This window comes from Urocampus carinirostris, chromosome 1, assembly GCF_059441175.1.
Source record: "Urocampus carinirostris isolate Australia breed hairy pipefish chromosome 1, RoL_Ucar_1.0, whole genome shotgun sequence".
Taxonomy (NCBI): Eukaryota; Metazoa; Chordata; class Actinopteri; order Syngnathiformes; family Syngnathidae; genus Urocampus; species Urocampus carinirostris.
The window spans coordinates 1,034,071-1,054,928 of record NC_142349.1 but is presented as its reverse complement, the minus strand read 5'-3'; the positions used below and the strand labels follow the sequence as shown (position 1 = coordinate 1,054,928).

The 20,858-nt window shown below is 40.8% G+C and overlaps 1 long non-coding RNA gene across 1 annotated transcript in view; it reads right to left on the bottom strand.

Moving 5' to 3' along the window:
* LOC148373195 (uncharacterized) overlaps window positions 1-20,858 on the bottom strand; it is a 40,182-nt gene that overhangs the window by 10,567 nt on the left and 8,757 nt on the right. The gene's annotated exons all lie outside the window — the stretch shown is intronic.

Here is a 20,858-nt window from a genome sequence, read left to right as displayed (position 1 = left end):
AGATTTGTATTTTTTGCATAATAAAATGCGTAAGGAAGTTTTTCATCCCCAAAATATAAGTTTTTGCACATTTGTAAGCCGCCTGGCCTCATTGGTCCCTTATAACTTACTTCTACTACGTACTTATCATACAATTTCATTTCAAAATGTACTAAAAAATGCCTGTTTTAGGGGTCTCCAAGTGGTTCCCGCGGGCACCAGGGTGCTCCACAAGGAAAGCTGGGGTGCTCGTGGACCTGTTCTGAAAATAGCTCACCAGTGCTATGTCATTGTGATTTTCTTGTAAACAGATTTTTTTAATGGTCTAGTGAGGCAATTTAATACCAGTACCTAATTCCCTCTTGATTTTTCTTTCTTTCTTTCTTTCTCACTCTCTTTCTATCCAATTTTCTTTCTCTCTCTTTTTCTTCTCTTTTTCTTTTTCTGTCTAACGTTCTTTCTTTTTTGTCTTTCTTTTTCTGTTTCTTTCCCTCTTTATCTTGTTTTCTCTCTCTCTTCCTCCTGTTTTCAACCAATGTCATCATTTTTAAACGAACTTTCAAATAATTGTTATAATGATGTAAAATTTGATAATTTGTTTATATGATTGATAGAAGCGTCCTAAGTTGTTTTTGGGAGGGATCTCTTACAAGCCTTTGGTTTCAGCCTGGCATCCCTTGATGTGTTCATTTGGATGATGATGTTTGTTGCAACATAATTAAAAAGAAAAAAGAAACAAAAAAATACAAAAAATACAAATGCTGGGATTAAAAAATACCTTATTTTGTCAGTGGGGTTGATAGCTAAACTGTTATGATATTTACAAGAAAAAAAATGTAATGTAGTTATCATTTCAAATGAAAACAATGTTTTTTGTGGATATTCTTTTACAAACCAAGTACTATCTCTTGTTAATCATCAACCTGTGTTCCACTAAATGTCGACTCCATTTCAAACTATTGAAACCTGATACTTCCTGGAGCCTGCTAGAGAAAAGGGTTCTGTTTTCGATTTTTACAATTCCATAATTGAGTTTTTTTTTTTTTTTGCTTAGATATTCTAAATACATCTGTGAATCAAAGAGACTGCATGTGCTCCAACTTGACTCGTTCTTGTTTTCGATACCTGGTTTTACAGTGTGATACTGACACCTTTATTAAAATATTGTTTATCTGTACTTTCAAACATGAATTGAGACTGATTTTTTTTTACTTGTGTCTGATACCAACACATTTTCTTCAGTAAAACTCTTGATCCATTAAATCAATAGCAGCGGTGGGCAAATTACGGCACACGGGCCGTATTCAGGTTTATTAATCCGGCCAGCCTAATGTTGAAAATAGGATTATAATGCGGATCAAATTATAAAAAAAGAAAAAGTACTACTAATTCAAATGAGTTCATTTGGTGCCACTTTTCTCCCCGGTGTGCCCAACATTAAAAAATCTGGGAACATTTTTATTTTATGATACATCATAAAAACATAGCAAATATTTATTTTATTTGTTCACTCAAATAAATCATCCTCAAAATGATCTAGCCAGATTGACTAAACCCCCCACATGAAACCGACATGTGAGCATGGCTTGAGTAAAATGATTATTGATTCAAGCCATAGGTGTCAAACATACTACCTGTGGATCAGGCCCACCAGAATACGCTGAGTGAAGCACAAGGGGAAAATGACTTGCAGTTTGATATATGGATATAAAATAGATGGATGCTGCCGAAGCTAGGCACAACTCGCAAAACAACTAGAGCTGTATTTCTTTCTCTCTACCTCTCTCTCATTCTCACTCTTTTTCTCTCTCTATGTTCCCCTCTCGCTTTCCCACTCTTTCTTTTTCTCTTCGCTCTTTCTCTCCCTCTCGGTCTCTATTTTCTCTCTTTCTCACTGTCTCTCTTTCTCACTCTCTCTTTCTTTCACTTTCTCTCTTTGTCACTCTGACTCTTTGTCAAACTTTCTCTCTCTTTATCTTTCTCTTTCCCACTCTCTTTTCTGCTTTGCTCCTTCTCACCCCTTCTGTGTCACGAAGCGTGCGTGGTGGCGTGGAAGGGGACCGGACCAGAACGTAGGCAGGAGGCATGAAGGGAGAACTCAAATGCGTTGACGATCCATAGGTTTTATTTAATAAAATAAAAGTCGCCCAATACTCCGGGGCAAAACAGAACAATACAGAGTTCCTCCGGCACGAACTCAACAGGACAAGGCATAACAGACTAAAACAGGACAAGGCATAACAGAACGGGATTGTGAATAATGAGTAATGAACCAGCACCCGCCAAACCCAAAATCCAGCCTTAAATTGCAGAACAGCAATCAGCTGATCTGCTTCAGCTTGAGTTCGGGGGCGTGGCATACTGGTCGTCATGGCGACCGTGACAGAGCCCCCCTCTTAAGGGACAGCTCCCGAGGTCCCAAAAAAGAAAAAATTACTACCTCGCGCCCCGGAATGTTGACGATCGCGATTGGGGCAACCCTGCTCCCTCCTCCGAACACGCAGGAACGGGGAGAGGCAGGCGCCATCTGCGTCGGGCGGATCGGAATCGGCGCTCGGCAGGGGGGGTCTGGTGGCCAACTGGACAGGGGATGACAGACAGGCAGAACCGACGAGAACAGGACAGGCAAAAACAGGACAGATAAACAGGACAGGCAAAAACAGGACAGATAAACAGGACAGGCAAAATCAGGACAGGTAAACAGGACAGGCCGATGCAGAAGCGTCGCACTCAGGACAGGCCGATGCAGAAGCGTCGCACTCAGGACAGGCCGATGCAGAAGCGTCGCACTCAGGACAGGCCGATGCAGAAGCGTCGCACTCAGGACAGGCCGATGCAGAAGCGTCGCACTCAGGACAGGCCGATGCAGAAGCGTCGCACTCAGGTCAGGCCGATGCAGAAGCGTCGCACTCAGGTCAGGCCGATGCAGAAGCGTCGCACTCAGGTCAGGCCGATGCAGAAGAGTCGCACTCAGGTCAGGCCGATGCAGAAGAGTCGCACTCAGGTCGGGTCAGATTCAGAAGAGTCGCACTCAGGTCGGGTCAGATTCAGAAGAGTCGCACTCAGGTCGGGTCAGATTCAGAAGAGTCGCACTCAGGGGGGTCATCAGATTCAGAAGAGTCGCACTCAGGGGGGTTATCAGATTCAGAAGAGTCAGACTCAGGGGGGTTATCAGATTCAGAAGAGTCAGACTCAGGGGGGTTATCAGATTCAGAAGAGTCAGACTCAGGGGGGTTATCAGATTCAGAAGAGTCAGACTCAGGGGGGTTATCAGATTCAGAAGAGTCAGACTCAGGGGGGATCAGATTCAGAAGAGTCAGACTCAGGGGGGATCAGATTCAGAAGAGTCAGACTCAGGGGGAACAGATTCAGAAGAGTCAGACTCAGGGGGAACAGATTCAGAACAGACAAGACAGGACAGGAAAGACTGAACAAAATCAGTACAGGGAGAGTCAAGGCAGGCATGGGAGTCGAACAGGCAGGCATGGGAGTCGAACAGGCAGGCATGGGAGTCGAACAGGCAGGCATGGGAGTCGGAGTCGGGCTGGCACGCAGGGGAGACGGAATAGCAGGCAATCGGCACGGGAGTCGGGCAGGCAGGCATGAGAGTCGAACAGGCAGGCTTGGGAGTCGAACAGGCAGGCTTGGGAGTCGAACAGGCAGGCTTGGGAGTCGAACAGGCAGGCTTGGGAGTCGGAGTCGGCCCGACGGGCAGCGGAGTCGGATTCGGACATGCACGCAGGGGAGAGGGAATAGCAGGCAATCGGCACGGGAGTCGGGCAGGCAGGCGTCAATTCTTCGTGGGACCCCATTCGAGGCACAGCAAGGGCCACGACGGGCGGGGCCGTGGTTCGAACGGGCAGGGAAGGCCAACTCAGTAGGCGCCTGCCGAACTGCGCTCTCCAGCTCTCCACAAGTCGCGCTGGGATCGTTCGCTGAGTTCTATTTGTTGCTGGTTCATTCTGTCACGAAGCGTGCGTGGTGGCGTGGAAGGGGACCGGACCAGAACGTAGGCAGGAGGCATGAAGGGAGAACTCAAATGCGTTGACGATCCATAGGTTTTATTTAATAAAATAAAAGTCGCCCAATACTCCGGGGCAAAACAGAACAATACAGAGTTCCTCCGGCACGAACTCAACAGGACAAGGCATAACAGACTAAAACAGGACAAGGCATAACAGAACGGGATTGTGAATAATGAGTAATGAACCAGCACCCGCCAAACCCAAAATCCAGCCTTAAATTGCAGAACAGCAATCAGCTGATCTGCTTCAGCTTGAGTTCGGGGGCGTGGCATACTGGTCGTCATGGCGACCGTGACATTCTGTCTCTATTTCTTCTCTGTCTCTCTCTCTCTATCACTCTTTCTTTCTCCCCTGCTCAGTTTCCCTATATCTTCTATCTCATTTTTTCCTTTTTATCTTTCTTTTTCAATTCTCTCTCTCTCCCTTGCTCCCTTTCTCGTTTTCTCTCATACTCTCTCTCTCTCTCTCTCTCTCTCTCTATTGTTTTCTCCCTATCATTCTCTTTCTCTTCCCCTCTCTGTATCTCTGTTTTCCCTTCTCTCTTTCCCTTCTCTCTCTTTTCTCCTCTGTCTCTGTCCTGTTGAAATGAAATGATGAAATGATCTGCATTTCTATAGCGCTTTTCAAGTCAAAGACTTCCCAAAGCGCTTTACATTGTGCTTCACATTTCCCAATAGCGGCTGTGATCTGTGCAGCCATGTAAGGCGCTAACCTGCTTATTGGGGGTAATTAGGGGTTCAATGTCTTACCCAAGGACACTTCGACATGTAACACGGACAAGCCGGGATTCGAACTGGGATCCCTTAATCCTAAAACGATCGCTCTACCTCGTGAGCTACTGCCGCCCCTGTTCTCTCCTCTCTTTCTCTTTCTCTCTCCCTTTCCCTCTGTATTTCTCTCTATATCTCTCTTTCTCTTTCTTTCATTGTCTCTTTCTCCCATTATTTTTCTTTCGCTCTGTTTCTCTTTACCCACCCCTTTTTCTCTGCCTTTCTCTATTTCTCTCTTTCTCTTTCATTACCTTTTTCTCCCTTACTTTCGCTTTTTCCCAATCTTTTATCTTTATTTCTCTTTCTCAGTTTCTTTCTTTTTCTCTCTCTCCCCCATCTCTTATGCCCTTTCCATTTTGCTTTCTCTCTCTCTCTCTCTCCCCCTCTCTCTTTCTCTTTCTCTATTTCTCTTTCTTTCTTTCATTATGTTTTTCTTTCCCCCTGTCTCTTTTTTCTCCCTTTCTTACCCTTTTTTGTTCTCCCTTTTATCTCTCTTTCTTTCTTTCTTCCTCTCATTCTGTCTCTTCTTCTCTTTTCTCTCTCTCTTTCTCCCTCCCTCTCTCCCTCCCTTTCTCTTTCTCTCTCTCTTTCTCTATCTCTGTCTCTCTTCTCTCTCCCACCAGTACGGCCCCTGTGAGTTTTTTTCCTACCATGTGGCCCCAAGTTTTAATGAGTTTCACACCCCTGATTTAAGCTTTTCTAAAAAAATGTAGGATCCTGCACTCGATTAGTATTCGGGTAGGAGGTTAGTAATTGTTTTTATGCAGGATGACATCAATGACATTTTGAAAAGAAATAATAAAACAATTGGGCTAAGAAGTATAATCAAAAAACACATTTTACAGAGAGAATAAAGCTATTCTGTATTAGTTTTACCTTAAATGTTTTTAGGATGGGGGGTAATGTTGTTGATTCCCTGCCTAGAACTGTAAGTTATGCACAAGCACCTAAAATGTCAGCAAAAAGGAAATTAGCAGCAACTTCCTTATTCTCAGCGAGAGTGATAAACATCAATGAGTGACCTTTGGACAGGGTGGTTGGCCTTATTTATCTGTTTCCAAGAGACTTATTTTATTAGTGACTGCTAGCTACATAAAAAGCATTAAAAACATTGAGTTTTAGTTGTGACAAAAACTTCATACAAAAAAAAGATTGATTTTTCATCTCGCCCACCAAACAAAAATGGTCAAAATATAATTACAATAGCCGATATGTAATAGTAAATAGGGTACTACTCATAAAAAAATTGTTTTTGTGCCAATTTTGTCCCTGCTCAACCTTCGTAAATCTGCAAAAATACTACGACAGAAATACAACAAAATTGTATTATTCTTACCACCAAGACTTTTTAAAATAGAGAGACACGTGTGGTATACTTCAATTATAACCTGCAGCCCTTTGAGACTCCTTGTGATTAAGGGCTATACAAATAAACATGACTTGACTTGCACAGTTAGACTTCGTTGCTATGTGACCTTATGTCAATGTTGAAAGCTTCCGTCTTTTTTAGAGAAACCGCTCTTTCGGCTCTACTTACTAAAAAGAGCTGGCTTTTGTGGCACCCAAACATTTTGTTTAGATTGTTTTTGTTTCTTTAATACATCTATCCATTATCCTTAGTAGAGTTGCGGGGGTGCTAAATTCCATCCCAGTGATCTTCGGGCAGTTGGTGGGGGACACCCTGAGCTGGTTGCCAGCCAGCTCATTTACAACTAGGGACAATTTGGACTGGCCAATAAACATGCTAACTTTCCTCGGGAAAGCTGGTAGCTGGATTTGAACACTTGACCTCAGAACTATGCTGTATATGTGCAAACAGTCGCGATACCCTGCTTTAACACATATACAGTGGGACCTCGCTACTTCGCGGTTCGACGTTCGCGGCTTCAGAGCTTCGCGGTCTGTAATGGTTAAAAAAAAAAAAAAATTTTTTAAATGTACTTTTCGTACTTTATCTTTCGGTGCGGCTTCCGCTTCACCGCCCCCCCAACCCCACAGGTCCCCCCAGCTACCCCTTTTCCTCGCGGCCGCCCATCCGTCGGCCGGAGCCATCGAGGGCCGTGTAGCGCGCGCGTGGGCCGCTAACAGCGGCCTCCGCGCCAAGCGCCCGACCTGCTTGGCTTGTCGCGGGGTCGTGCGTATCGCGCCCGAAAGTACCCGCGCCGCGGGTTAGGGGTTCGCTCGAGGGAGCGACCGAACGGCACCCACGATGCGCCGCAAGTATAAACCCTGTCGCGAATTTGTCTCCGATCGTCCCGGACGTAAAATCGCCCAGCTGTACGACTCTTGGCGGTGGATCACTCGGTTCGTGCGTCGATGAAGAACGCAGCTAGCTGCGAGAACTAATGTGATTTGCAGCTGCGATTGGCTGGCAACCAGTTCACGGTGTCCCCTGCCCACTGCCTGGAGATGGCTGGGATGGGCTCCAGCCCCCCCGCGACCCTAATAAGGATAAGCGGTGCAGATAATGAGATGAGATGAGATTTTTTTTTTTTTTTGAAGGGGCGGCACTACTCCGCAGATTTTCACTTTTAGCGGGTGGTTTTGGTCACCATTAACCGCATCTAAAAAAAAATTTTTAAACAGTCTAACACTACAAAGTTAAGAATTTTCAAGGGAACAGAAAGTGCAACAGAAACTAAGAATTTATGATTATTATTATTTTTAATAAAATATATTAAGTAAAAACAAAGATAATAATGATGATATGTTCATCTCAAGCCAAGGGGCAGATTCTTAAGCGTATTGTATATCATTTGCACATTGGGAATGTTTATCATTGTCAAAGATTTTTCCCAAAAAACAATTTGAAAAGTAGGTTTACATTTTATGTCAAAGACCCGGAACAGAGACGGGACCCAATAGCGTTCGTTTTACTCAGTTTTTATTAAGAAAGATGACAGTACTTGCATCCACGATCCGATGATCATCGGTCACGGGTAGCAGATAGCAGGAACGCGGAAGTAGCACTTCCATGTCGAGTGAGGGTAGTCGTTGGCAGCGAGAAAAACAGGTTGATGGCCAGGACGGAGGAGCAAAATCAGAAACAGGTCCAGAAAAGAGGTCGGCAACAGGTATCAGGCACGAAACAGGGCAAAACAGGTCGATGGCCGGGACGGAGGAGCAAAAGCAGAAAACAGGGAAGGATAATGTCGGAGAGTACAAAAGCTTGCCTAGCTGAGAGCATAGGTTCGCAGACGGTCTGATGGCTTCCTTTCGGAAGATGGGAGTTTAAAAAGAGTCTAACAGCCAATCAGGTCCCGTGGCTGTTGGCACCTAGCCAGCCGCAGGTGCCCCAAATCAGTAATCATATACCTAAAATTTAAATTTTGCTTTTTATTTTATTTATTTTCATTTATTTTCTCTCTCATTTTTTTTCTTCCTTCCCTTCTTTCTCTCTTTTGTCACTGTCTCTCTCTTACTCTCTCTGTATCGACCCCTCCCCACCCCTGTCTCTCCTTTTCTCCCTCTGTCTCTTTCTTTCTTTCTTTTTAATATACAAGTCCGGCTCCCGTGAGAAGTTTTATGTACCTCCAAGTTTTTTGTGGCCCCCGGTCTCAAATGGTTTGACATCCCAAATAAAATCAATATTTGGATTGATCACTTACTTTTCAAACAGAAAATTAGTACAGTACTTTATATGGTCACTCATGGCTTATGGATCCCTTAAGCGTCAGGGTCGTAGTGTCTTGGGCAAGTACAGCTTGGTGGTGCCCATTCCTCTCCAGGGCGTTTTTAGGGTAGTATTTTTCTCCCTCACATGAATCAGATTACTAGTTTTCATGGTTACCAGTAGCAAGACAAGACAAGAAAAGCTGACTCCGATACAGCACCTTCATCATCTGGTTCAGCCTCACTCCGCTCTTCAGAGATGAGCCGGACCTCGGCAATGACAGGCAGTGATGTTTGTTGAGGTTGTCATGGTATTATACAAAATTATGCACGGACTTGCCCCCTCATATCTTTCAGATTTAATTCCTCCTATGTTCCTGTTTGGAGCCTTCGCTTGAAAAATGCTGGTCTACCAGTGATCGCAAGAACCAAAAGGAAATTTGCAGGTTCGAGAGCGTTCTACATTCGGAGTGCTGTGGAATGTTCTGCCCTTAGATTTGATTTGCAACCTCAGTGGAACTATTTAAATATAGGCTTAAAACACACTTAGATTCGGACTTCCGGTGGCGCAATGAGGTAGACGGCAGCAAGGAAAGTAGCTCTGACAAAAATCACTAAAGAGTAATGTAATACTTACTTGGAGAAAGACAGAAAGGGTACAAATTGTGACTCATATTAAAGAGAAATTCTTCAACAAAACATGGTCAAGAAGGGGAAACTTGTTGAGGAAAAGGGCGCTAAGGAGAAAAAGATCGAGGGAGCAGAAGGAATATCATCGGTCGACGAGGGACGTGACTCGGCCATCCTCAATGAAATCCGTAAATTACGGCAAGAACACACTGAAGCAGCCAGTGAGAACAAGATTGCTATCGCAAGACTGGAAAAAAGCATCGAAGAGCTTCTGGAGCGCACTGTGTTGCTGGAGCGGAGGGTGGAAGGCATGGAAGAGCTACATGCTAACGCAGAAGAGCAAACAACACGACTTGAACAATTCACAGCCTTCCTGCTCCAACAAAACGCCAAACTAGCAACAAAGTGTGAGGACTTGGAGTCAAGATCACGACGGAACAACATTCGAATACATGGCATTCCGGAGGGTGCAGAGAGGAACGACACAATCGGCTTCATAACAAACTTCCTTAAGTCAAACATTCCGACAACGGGACATATGGATTTGCGCATTGAGAGGGCACACCGCTCACTGGTGAACAAGTCTCAAGGTAAAGCACCGCCACGGGCAATTATCGTACGTTTCACCGACTACATAGTGAAAGAATCCATAATGAAAGAAGCATGGAAGCGGAAGACAACGTACGAAGGCAAGACCGTTTACTTCAACCAAGATTACACCACAGAAATCCAAAAAAAGAGGAAACAAGTAAGGGACGTTATCAAAAAGTTAAAGGAAAAGAACGTAAAGGCACAATCCCCATATCCTGCCCAGCTGAAGATGTTTTTGGACTCAGGAATAAGAACATTCTCTACACTGATGGAGGCAGCAACATTGCTAAAAGAAATGGGGATCGAAGTGGAAGAGGACAACACGGAGACACTGCAAAAGATGTTGTCAAAGAACATTTGGACCACAGTGACCGGAATTGAGAGGAAGACAAAGGAACACCCCCATCATAGAAGGTGACTTACAAGCTCTCATGGAGCAAAACGAAGCCAAATTTGGATTTGGGGTGAAAGAGTAAGGACCATATCTGCCCTTTCTATTAAAAATTAAATAAGTTAGAAGTAAGTAAAATACCAAGTAAAATTGTTATCTTTAAATTAAAACTATATATATATATATATATATATATATATATATATATATATATATATATATATATATATATATATATATATGTATATATATATATATATATATTGGCATAGAGCTACGCTAAAATATTTAGTTAGTTATAACTATGGACGACGGTACAAAAGTTGTTCACGCACTGAGTGCATATTTCCAGGAGGGTAGCCACAACTCTCCGATTGGACTCTTGGAAGACATGGGTTTTTGTTTTTTGGGTGTGTTTTTTTTCTTTTTGGTGGGGAATTATGTGTGCTTGTCAATGTGTTTGTTAGTTATTTGGTTTGTTTTGTCAATGGAGGTGTTAGTAATTAATGTAGTGTTTTTGTATGCTTCAAAAATCAGTGAGACTCAATACAAATCATGAGCAATCTAAATATTGTTTCATATAATGTACATAGGCTAAACCACCCCATCAAGAGAAAGAAGATATTGAATCAACTCAAAACATTGCAGAGCTCATTAGCCTTATTACAAGAGACACATTTGACAGAGATTGAACATAAGAAGCTAAAAAGAGAATGGGTGAACCAGGTGTTCTACGCATCCTATGGTAAAAGGAGGGGAGTAGCAATTTTACTTGGAAAAGGGGTGGCATTTAAAGTCGAAAAAGAAGTGAAGGACAATCTGGGGCGATATATAATGATTATAGGGTCAATGGCCGGTTGGGAAATATCAATAATGAATGTTTATGCACCAATTGAGGAAAAGGGGACATTTTTTCAAGTATTAGCTAAAGTAATAACCAACTGTGCGAAGGGAATGTTACTTATAGGAGGTGACTTTAACACTGTACAGAATTGCAAAGTTGACAAGTATCCTTCAGTACATGGAACAAATACAAAGAGGTCGAGGATGTTGAATAACATAACTAAAGAATTGGGATTGATAGATCCATGGAGAGAGAAGAATCCCCAAACTAAAGACTATACTTTCTATTCAAACCCGCATGGCAGCTATTCGAGAATTGATTACTTTTACATTTCAAGACAACATATGCATACAGTAGTAGAGTGTGGTATAGAGAATATTACTATAAGTGACCATTCTCCAATTACTTTGAAACTAAGTTTAGACAATGAACCCCATTTTAGGTATTGGAGGATGAATATATCTCTCCTTTCAGATAAAAATGTAGTACAGGAAATAAAACGGTGTATAAAAGAAAATTTCCAAATCAATGACAACAATGAGGTTTCCCCATCAATATTATGGGAAGGAGGGAAAGCTGTAATAAGGGGGAAATTAATTGAAATATCGTCCCGACTGAAACGAACACGCTTAATGAATCAGAAGGAATTGGAGGATAAGATTAAGGAACTAGAAGAAGAACATAAAAAAACACCAAATGAATCCAGATTACAGGTATTAAAAACAACCATAAGCAAATTAGATGAACTTTTGACAAATAAAGCAGAAGGGGCTCTGCGCTTTGTGAACCAGAGATACTATGAAATGGGCAATAGAGCCAGTCGACTGCTAGCCTTCCAACTTAAAAAGGCCCAAACACATAGAATTATATCACAAATAAAACATCCTATCTCTAAACAATGTTTAGTAAAACTCAAAGGTATAGCGGAAGCATTTGCAGATTATTATAAAGATTTATACAAGGACTCAGAAAATGACTTAGATAACTACACGGCACAAAACTTTTTAGGAAAACTACATTTACCAACACTAACAGGGGGGGGATACATTAAAAATTATTCGCCCCATTACAAAACAGGAAATACAAGATACAATAAATAACTTAAAAATAAGTAAATCACCAGGAACGGATGGATTCCCGGGGGTGTTCTACAAAAGCTTTATGGAAGAATTAACACCAGTACTGCATAAAGTATTTAACTATGCTCTAACAAAAGGAGATCCCCCCAAATCATGGTCGGAAGCCATCATAACAGTCTTGCACAAAGAAGGAAAAGACCCAATATTGTGTGAAAGCTATAGACCAGTTAGTTTACTTTGTAATGATCTAAAAATTCTTACAAGCATACTGGCAAAAAGAATGCAGAAATTTAGAGCAAAATTAATTAGAAATGATCAAACAGGATTTATTCCGGGAAGGCAGGGTGCAAACAATATTAGGAGGATACTAAACATAATTACGAGCACAAAATCTAAGACCCAACCCTCGATGTTACTGAGCTTGGATGCACAAAAAGCTTTCGATGGGGTGAAATGGAGCTTCTTACATCAATCACTTATAGCTTTTGGCTTCCCTCAAATATTTGTTGAATGGGTGAAAATAATCTATAAAAATCCTAAATCTCGTCTTAGAGTAAATGGTCACTGTTCAGATTTCTTTGATATCAAAAGAGGAGTCCGGCAAGGGGATTGTTTAAGCCCACTCTTGTTTGCAATAAGCATAGAACCACTCGCAGAATCAATTAGACAAAATGAGCAAATAAGGGGGATATTTGATGAAGGAGGAACAGAACATAAAATATCATTGTTTGCAGACGACCTGTTGGTAATTCTGAAGGAACCTTCGTTATCAATACCACCACTGTTGGAGAGCCTTAAAATATATGGAGAAGTAGCTGGGTATTCAAATAATGAGAGCAAATCAATAGCAATGATGATATCAGGAAAATGTCCAACAGATGTGATTGAAAGATTTGATTTTAAATGGACAAATAAAGGGTTTAAATATTTGGGGGTGACCATTACACCACATTCCACACAGCTGTTTGATGCAAATTATGGAATGTTGATAAAATAAATAAGGAAAGATTTGGAAAAATGGGAAATTTTGCCCTTAAGTCTTATCGGAAGGATAGAAACAATTAGAATGAACATATTACCAAGACTATTATTTCTGTTTCAATCCCTTCCAATTCTGATCCCGGCATCCACATTTAAAATGTTAAATAAATTGATAACAAAATTCCTTTGGCAAAACAAGAAACCTAGAATAAAATACAAAACCCTGTTAGCTCCTAAAGAAAAAGGGGGCCTAGACTTACCCAATATTAAATATTACTATTGGGCAGCTCAAATTAAAGCACTCATCTTGTGGATTACTACAGACAAAGATACGATATGGGTGGACATGGAGCAGCGATCTTGTCCAAATATGCCTGTGGAATCGTTACCATACATATCAGTCACGAGGTGGAAGAAATTAAAAATCCAGAATGAATGGATTAAGGGAACTATTAAAACTTGGTCAACAATACAAAAAAAATAAAAAATATCAAGATCTGTGAATAGGGCTACCAAAATAGCGAAAAACCCAGACTTTAAACCTGGGGTTATGGAGGTAGGGTTTCAAAAATGGGCCCAAAAAGGACTGATGTTGATTACCCAAGTATTGGAAGCACAGGCAATGAAATCATTCGAACAACTCCAACAAGAATTTGACCTACCCAGAAATGATTTTTACACATATTTGCAACTAAGGCATTACCTCCAGAAACACGAGGAATGGGGGAAAATATGTAAGGAGCCAACTAAGGTAGAGGAATTATTAATATCATATACAAAAGGACAATCAATAAAGGGGGTTATATCAAAACTATATAAAGCCCTGAGAATGGATCTCAGTAATGAGGACATGGCAGTTAAGGAAAAATGGGAACAAGAAACTAATGTAGCAATAAAAGACAACGAATGGGAAAAAACATTGAAAGAGGGACACAAAATAACCAACAGCCCGACTTGGAGGGAGTTTGAATGGAAAGTAAAAATGCGATTCTTCTATACACCCTCAATCACTTCAAAATATAAAAATACCTCAAATCTATGTTGGCGTAACTGTGGGGGGGTCGGAGACTATACACATATTTTCTGGAATTGCCCTGTAATATTACATTTTTGGAGAAGTATCCAGAGAGAAATAAAATTAATTACTTGCTGGGAGTTGCGGTTGGACCCAAAGGCTTACGTAATAGGAATTTTGCCAGAAGAATTACTATCTGGTCAACAGAAATATATACTAAGGGTAATGCTTTTGGTAGCAAATAAAATGATCACAGTGTCCTGGCTGAAACCACAACCTCCTGACATAAAACAATGGAGAGACAAATTAAAGCAAATGTACATTATGGAAAAAATCACTGCAAGACTTCAACTGAAACTTGACCAATTCGAGAAAAGATGGAAGCCTATCACACAAATTTTACTTGATGTCTAAAGATCTCCCCCTATTTATTATGTTTTTTTTTTGTTTGTTTTTTTTGGGGTGTATATTTTGATTTATTATTTTTTTATATATATATATTTCTTTTTGTATGGATGTATTGTATGAACATTTATTCTTCTTTTCTATTAATAGTATTTTTTCTTCTTTGTTGTTCCTTCTGTTATTTATGAGTGTGTCAAGTGTATATATTTTGTGTTGATGTAAGATGGTGGAATCAAACCTCTGTCAAAATTGGTGTGAGAAATAAAAAGTTAAAAAAAAAAAACACACTTAGATTCTAGACCTTATGAATGACCTATATTTTATGTAGATGATGTCTGTGTATTGTTTGTTGATGCCCTTGCAACATCCATTGTGGCCTGGTCATCCTGGAAGGGGGTTTACCTCATGTGCGACCCCTTCTCGAGGTTTCTTCATTTCCTCATGCTGAGGTTTTCAGGTTTTCCTTGCCCTCGTGTAGGTTTTAGGTAAGGGGATGGCTTAATAACAGTCTATAGTCTGTATAGCCCTTTGAGACTTCTTGTGATTAAGGGCTGTACTTGAAAAATGACTTGTGTGACAATATTGATACGAGATCCTATCCTATCACTTGGGATAGGCTCTTTGTTCCGAAATTTTGAGTATCACATTGTACAATACACATTGCATAATGTATGGTTTTCATATTTAGAAACAAATAAACTTTGTGGTGATGACATTACGTCCTTTGGGTTTGTAACCTATTAAGGGCACAAGGACGTGTCTTAAATTCCTGCGTTTGATTTAAAGTACCGGTAATTTTTTGTACATAAACTAATCATATCCAATCTTTAAAGGAGCAGCAAAGGATTATAAATAAATGATGACCACAAGTAAAATAAAAAATGAGAATCTTGACAAAATGACAAAACTTCATTAAAGCATTTGTGCGTCGTGCTTGCTTGTAATATACCTTATAATCATGTCTGTAGAATTATTCTCTCCGAATGAACAATGAGGCGTGGATGTAACATTACGTAGTACAGTCGTAATAAAAACTGGTGACCAGGCTACTGTTCAAAGAAAAATAAAGAGTATAGAACAGGGTTCTCGAATGTAATGCCCGCGGTCACCAGGGTGCTCCCTGAGGACAGCTGTGGTGCCCGCAGACCTGTTTTGAAAATAGCTTACCAGTGCTGGGTCATTATGGCTTTCTTGTAAGATAATTTTCATGTGGTTGTTTAAGTCATCTTAACCCTACTTCCTACGTTTCTCTCTTCTTCTCTTTCTTTCTCTCGCACTCTCTTTCTCTCTCCCTTTTCCTTTGTTTCTTTCATTCTTTCTTTTTATTTCATTCTTTCTTTCTTTCTCTTTCTTTCTCTTTCTTTCTCTTTCTTTCTCTTTCTTTCTCTTTCTTTCTCTTTCTTTCACTTTCTTTCTCTTTCTTTCTCTTTCTTTCTCTTTCTTTCTCTTTCTTTCTCTTTCTTTCTCTTTCTTTCTCTTTCTTTCTTTTTCTTTCTCTTTCTTTCTCTTTCTTTCTCTTTCTTTCTTTCTCTTTCTTTCTTCCTCTTTCTTTCTTTTTCTTTTTTTCTTTCTCTCTCTTCCTTTCTTTTGCTTCTTTTTTCTCTCTTTCTTCTTCTCTTTTTTCTCCCTTTCTTTCTCTTTTTCTCTGTCTTTTTCTTTCTTTCTACATTTCTTTTTTTCCCTTTCTACCCACTCTCTCTCTCCCTCCCTTTTTTCATTTTTCTCTTGTTCCCTTTCTTCACCCTTGTCTTTCGCTTTCTCTCTTTTTCTTTCTCTCAGTTTCTCTCTCTCTTTCTTCTTTCTACTTTAAATAATTAACCAGGTGATAACATAGTAAATAGTACAAGATAATTTGATGTTTTCAAAATGCATATCAAACTGGCCTTTGTGCTAATATGTAGCAGAAAGTAGCTCGACGCTTAAAAAATGTTGGAGACCTCTGGTATAGACCGGGAAACCATGTGTTACCAAAAGCTTGCTGAAAATCTACAGAGATGTTTGGCCTTTTCTGTGTTAACCTCAATTAAACACAGGAATATGCGTCTCCTTTTCTTCTTTGGTTGCCATCAATATTGTTGGTGCATCACCACCCCTCTATAACCACATCCTCGTCACGGTGCCACTTCTGAAATACTGTTTAAAAGTCCCGTACTTCTCAAAGAATGTAAAAGAAACCTCTGTTTATGCCCATTGTCTGCATCCACCAATCCTTTGATTGAAAATTCCTTTACTCCTTGTTCCACAAGCCCTTTCTTCATTTCCTCCCTCTGAACGTTGTACTTCATCCAGTCCATTTTGACATGCTCAACTTAATCTTCCCTTTGACACGCCTCACATGATCCAGTGACATGTTTTCACATCAATTTCAATGTTTTGTTTAAGACAGTGTGTCCGATGCTTAATCGTGACAACACAGTCTCCCCTCCTGTGCATTCGCCATCAACCCATACCGTCCTAAAATCACAATGAATTCTCTCCATGTGTCGCACTCTGATCCCTCCATACCACATGCTCATGCTCAAGTGTTGGGGACGTTACTTTAAAAAAGTAATTAGTTATTCTTACTCACTACTTCTTCCAAAAATGCTACTGTAACTGAGTTACTCTATAGTAAAAGTAACTAGTTACAAGGGAAAGTAACTATTTCCATTACTTTAAAAAAGTAGTACTGTATGTAAAATAAATTGACATTTCCAAGGCAGTATTTGAGTTAGTCAAATAGAAAAGAACAGATTTACCTTGTAATATTTATTGCACCTCACCAGCAACAGGTTTACCTTGCATTTGAAGTGCAACAAAAATAAACTTTAGACAAAATAATAAACAATATAAAGTGAGTTTAATAAATTTAATATAACTCTGTAACCCTGATACAACCGGTCAAGTAGACATTTTTTTTGCAACAAAATTAAACTGTTAAACAATATACAGTAAAGAGAGTTTTACTCTATAAATAAATGATGTTAAGTGCTTAGTAAAAAAGAACTATATCACTCATAATGCCACATTTTTCTACTGAACATGCGCGGTGTGCCCACGATTGTTTACAGTTGTATGTTATGGTCAGTGATGGGAATAACGCCGTTATAAATAACACTGTTACGTAACGGCGTTTTTTTTTTCGGTAACGGGTTATTCTGTTTTCATTACTTTTTCTATTGTCACAACGCCGTTATCGTTACTGACGGTCAAAAACAGTTCGGTACTTTGAATAAATTGAGACAAGGCAAGTTGGCAAGGCAAGGATTTTATATTTCATTTATTTGACTATAAAGGATTTTATACAATTTTATACAAATTACAGTTATTGAATGCAATGAAGATTTTTCACAGAGGAGGCTTAAGTTCGATGACAGGTTGCGCCATTCCAAGTGTGGAGTTTTTTGGCTGGGGAATTTTGATAACGGGGCGCTGACGAAGGACTTAGGCCTTGTTTTGATAAATGCTTGGCATTGTTTTTAGAAGCGCTTTGCTTATATGAGTTTCCTTTAGACATGGCGGCGCCTTTCGGCGAGGAGGTGGTGAAGCTGGCACCTGACCCGCCCCATGGGAGGGGCCTTCGTGACACACCGGTCAGACGAGGTGGCGACTAGGTGGAGGCCACGTGGGGAGTTCCTGGCCCGCCCATGGGGGAGAAGCCAACACCCCAGCTTGTTAAAAGACGTGGGCAGAAGACAGAAGTCAGAGGACGGAAGAGAGATGGGAGAATGAGAGGGAGGCTCGACAAAGACTTATTAGACTAATTTGACAATAATTCGGCTAAATTCGATGGAATTTGCTTAGTTAAATGTTTTAAGAAAATAAATCTGCCCCCATGTGGAAATGCCGGTCTCTTGTACATTTTTCCCTAAATTAAGAAAAAAGCATGCATTGTTGGGAGAATGAAGTTTGTGTTTGGTTAATGGAGTCAGATAACAAATTCGAATAATTTGGTAAACGCTACTTTTTAATAGTTTTTTCCCCTAACAGTCCGGCGTGGACTTTTCATAAGAAGTACTAAGTAACTATAACTAATTACTTTTTGAAAGCAAAATGCCCAACAATGGTTATGGTTTGCGTGCGACTGACATGAAAGTGAACACCCATCCAACACGGCCATTTCTGAAGTATTCCGCTTAATTATTTAATTAACTTCCGCTCTACTAACGCTCACACGCATTTCAACCCCTTTGTGTGCCTAGTGCCCTTTTCTCCAACTTCTACACTCTCTCATTCCTCTGCACCCAAACAAAACGTTGCCTGCCTCTTTTCCATGTATTTTTCTGACCATGTTAAGAACCTGATTTACAATATCTTGTCTTCTTGCGTAATGAAATGACATAATGCCGGGGTCTCAGACCTTTTTCAAGCTGAGAGCTACTTTTTGACAACTATTAGCGTGCCACCTAGTTTGATTTGCATTTCTAAAACAACAACTTTTCATGTTATTACTAATTTATCGCCGGGTTAATTATTGGAGGTTAGAAAGAAGAGAGGAAGTAAGGGAAACAAAAAAGAAAAAATGAAAAAAACAGAGAGAGAGAGAGAGAGAGAGAGAGAGAGAAAGGGAGAACGTGAGAGAAAGAAAGAAAGAGAATGTGAAAGACAGAATAGAGGAATAGAGATAATGAGAAGAAGAAAAAATGAAAGCGGGAGATAAAGGGGAGAATGAGAAAGAGAGAGAGAGAGAGAAAGAAATGGAAAAAGAAAGAGAAATAGAAAGATAGAGAGAGAAAGGGAATGAGAGAAAGAAAGAGAAAAAAAAGAAAGTGTGAAAGAAAGAGAGAGACTTGCAGAGAGAGAGAGAAAGAAAGAGAGAGAGAGAGAGCAAGAAGAGAGAAGGAAAGCTAAAAAAGGGGAGACAATGAGAGAGAGGATTAGAACCAGAGAGAAAGAGAGAGAAAAGGGAAAACAAGAAAAAAAGGGAGAAAAGCATAGAGATAGGAAGAAAGGGGAAATAAACAAAAATCGAAAAGAGAAAGAGTGGGAGGAAGTGAGCTATTAAAGAAAAAGAGGAAGAGAGAGAAAGGGGGAAAAAGAGAGAGAGAGGAAGAGAAAGAAAGTGATAAATAAAGTGAAAAAGAGAGAGAGAATGAGAGGAAAGGCCGAGAAAATGGCAGACAAGAAAAATGGAGAAAGAATGAAAGATAGAAAGAGATAGAGAGATAAAGAGAGAGAGATAGAAATAGAGCAAGAAAGAAAAAAAAGAAAACAAGGGAAAAGTGGCAAGTAGGGTTAAATTAAATACGTCGACCACCAAAAAAAATCATTTGATTGAAAAATCACAAAGACCCAGTCACCCAACATCGTGAGCTATTTTAGAACAGGTCTGAGGGCACCTCAGCTGTCCTCCGGGTTTAACCTGGTGCCTGCAGGCACCAGATTGGATACTCCTGATACGATGCTTTCAATGATTGGTGCAGAATTTGAGCAGATTACTGTATTTTAGGGGGCGGTCACACAGCCGTTTGCGGCTGAATCACGGCTAAAATTTTGCGTTTTTTTTTTTTTGCCCGTGGTTGCCCGCGATGGAAAATGCGCAAAATTGGCCAACCCGCTGTTCATCGGTGGTATGCCCGCAAAACAGACGCCGGCGACTGTTCCGCTTCCTCATCGCGTCATTTCTGCGTCATTTTCTCGTGTGGACCACGGGTATAAAAGCTCCCGAGCCGGTGTTGTGCCCAAATCCGACTCCTACGCAACACCCCCACCCCCTCGCGTGAACGCGCATTCTGCTGCGATCGCTTTTGACTTTTTCATCCGCGTTAACGAACGCATTTTGTAGAATACGATCGCACTTTATTGTTTAAATAAACGCGTTATATAGACTAGGATCTCCCAATTGTTATAATTAGCTCGCTTTATTGTTTTAATAAGCGTTTTATATAGAATACAATCGCTTTTGTTGGAAGCGCAGCAGAATGCGCGTTCACGCGAGGGGGGGAGGATTTACCGTTCGATTACGTTCCCAACAAAAACAAAGACGGAATGGTTTAAGCTGTATTACATTCCCAACAAATGCAAGACGAAGTGGTTTTGGTTATATGTTCGCCATTACATTCCCTAAAAGTGAGATAAAACGAGGTAAAAGTGGTTGTAGTAGCGAGGGGATGCAAATCTCGGCAGGGATGCATTTCTCGGATAACACCGGGCTGTAGAAATCATAACCGCTCAAGACACAGTCCCGTGAAGATCAAGATTTCAAGCTATGGCATCATTTTTATTTTATTATCTTGAAAAGAAATGTCAAGAAATACAAATGGATTAAGACGGGGATCCATTTTCACCCCCTTGACGTCTCAAGCACAACTGACGTGTGCTCTGCAAATCGCGCTGTATATACGCGGAGAAAGGCGTTTGACTGTCACACGCGTAACACGCTAATTTCACGTAATAACACCGCGATACAGGCGCAGAACATACTATTACCATGCTCCACCCATGATTACCCGCTGAAATTTCCCGTCCTACCCATGTGTAACCACGCCCTGGCCGCGGCCAGAGCACGTCGTTCCGCGTCATTTCCGCGTCATTACCTCGTGTTGACCACGTGTGCG